Consider the following 2,500-nt stretch of genomic DNA (forward strand, 5'->3'; position numbering starts at 1 on the left):
AACCTCCATGTACCGTGGCATGACCGTGGCCAAGTAATAAAGATCAAATTCCATGCCTATGCCAAGTTGGACCAAGGCCCCGTCTCGTTTTGCTATAAGCAAGGGCGTGGCAAGGCACGCGGGGGGCCAAAAAATCAAAGTGCTCCGAAAATGCACACGGGGGTGTCAAGCAACCTCCATGTACCGTGGCATGACCGTGGCCAAGTAATAAAGATCAAATTCCATGCCTATGCCAAGTTGGACCAAGGCCCCGTCTCGTTTTGCTATAAGCAAGGGCGTGGCAAGGCACGCGGGGGGCCAAAAAATCAAAGTGCTCCGAAAATGCACACGGGGGTGTCAAGCAACCTCCATGTACCGTGGCATGACCGTGGCCAAGTAATAAAGATCAAATTCCATGCCTATGCCAAGTTGGACCAAGGCCCCGTCTCGTTTTGCTATAAGCAAGGGCGTGGCAAGGCACGCGGGGGGCCAAAAAATCAAAGTGCTCCGAAATGCACACGGGGGTGTCAAGCAACCTCCATGTACCGTGGCATGACCGTGGCCAAGTAATAAAGATCAAATTCCATGCCTATGCCAAGTTGGACCAAGGCCCCGTCTCGTTTTGCTATAAGCAAGGGCGTGGCAAGGCACGCGGGGGGCCAAAAAATCAAAGTGCTCCGAAAATGCACACGGGGGTGTCAAGCAACCTCCATGTACCGTGGCATGACCGTGGCCAAGTAATAAAGATCAAATTCCATGCCTATGCCAAGTTGGACCAAGGCCCCGTCTCGTTTTGCTATAAGCAAGGGCGTGGCAAGGCACGCGGGGGGCCAAAAAATCAAAGTGCTCCGAAAATGCACACGGGGGTGTCAAGCAACCTCCATGTACCGTGGCATGACCGTGGCCAAGTAATAAAGATCAAATTCCATGCCTATGCCAAGTTGGACCAAGGCCCCGTCTCGTTTTGCTATAAGCAAGGGCGTGGCAAGGCACGCGGGGGGCCAAAAAATCAAAGTGCTCCGAAATGCACACGGGGGTGTCAAGCAACCTCCATGTACCGTGGCATGACCGTGGCCAAGTAATAAAGATCAAATTCCATGCCTATGCCAAGTTGGACCAAGGCCCCGTCTCGTTTTGCTATAAGCAAGGGCGTGGCAAGGCACGCGGGGGGCCAAAAAATCAAAGTGCTCCGAAAATGCACACGGGGGTGTCAAGCAACCTCCATGTACCGTGGCATGACCGTGGCCAAGTAATAAAGATCAAATTCCATGCCTAGGCCAAGTTGGACCAAGGCCCCGTCTCGTTTTGCTATAAGCAAGGGCGTGGCAAGGCACGCGGGGGGCCAAAAAATCAAAGTGCTCCGAAAATGCACACGGGGGTGTCAAGCAACCTCCATGTACCGTGGCATGACCGTGGCCAAGTAATAAAGATCAAATTCCATGGCCAAGTTGGACCAAGGCCCCGTCTCGTTTTGCTATAAGCAAGGGCGTGGCAAGGCACGCGGGGGGCCAAAAAATCAAAGTGCTCCGAAAATGCACACGGGGGTGTCAAGCAACCTCCATGTACCGTGGCATGACCGTGGCCAAGTAATAAAGATCAAATTCCATGCCTATGCCAAGTTGGACCAAGGCCCCGTCTCGTTTTGCTATAAGCAAGGGCGTGGCAAGGCACGCGGGGGGCCAAAAAATCAAAGTGCTCCGAAATGCACACGGGGGTGTCAAGCAACCTCCATGTACCGTGGCATGACCGTGGCCAAGTAATAAAGATCAAATTCCATGCCTATGCCAAGTTGGACCAAGGCCCCGTCTCGTTTTGCTATAAGCAAGGGCGTGGCAAGGCACGCGGGGGGCCAAAAAATCAAAGTGCTCCGAAATGCACACGGGGGTGTCAAGCAACCTCCATGTACCGTGGCATGACCGTGGCCAAGTAATAAAGATCAAATTCCATGCCTATGCCAAGTTGGACCAAGGCCCCGTCTCGTTTTGCTATAAGCAAGGGCGTGGCAAGGCACGCGGGGGGCCAAAAAATCAAAGTGCTCCGAAAATATTTTTCCACTTTCCAGTCCACTTATACATATTATGTGCAGTGTGCACACAAGACACCTTCCCAAAATTCGACTTATATGAGGCGTTTTACGTCAAATCCGCCTATTTTCGGCGTTTCGGCCGAAAAATCAAAATAAATCGAAACTTCCTCGGAATGCTTAGCGACTTTCCAGTCCACTTATACATATTGTGTGCAGTGTGCACACAAGACACCTTCCCAAAATTCGACTTATATGAGGCGTTTTACGTCAAATCCGCCTATTTTCGGCGTTTCGGCCGAAAAATCAAAATAAATCGAAAATTCCTCGGAATGCTTAGCCACTTTCCAGTCCACTTATACATATTGTGTGGAGTGTGCACACAAGACACCGTCTCAAAATTCGACTTCTAGGCGGCGTTTTACGTCAAATCCGCCTTTTTTCGAGTTTTCGGCCAAAAAATCAAACTCAATCGAAACTTCGTCGGATCGCTTAGCC

The sequence above is a fragment of the Trifolium pratense genome, unplaced genomic scaffold (genome assembly GCF_020283565.1).
Source record: "Trifolium pratense cultivar HEN17-A07 unplaced genomic scaffold, ARS_RC_1.1 scaffold_130, whole genome shotgun sequence".
Classification (NCBI taxonomy): Eukaryota; Viridiplantae; Streptophyta; class Magnoliopsida; order Fabales; family Fabaceae; genus Trifolium; species Trifolium pratense.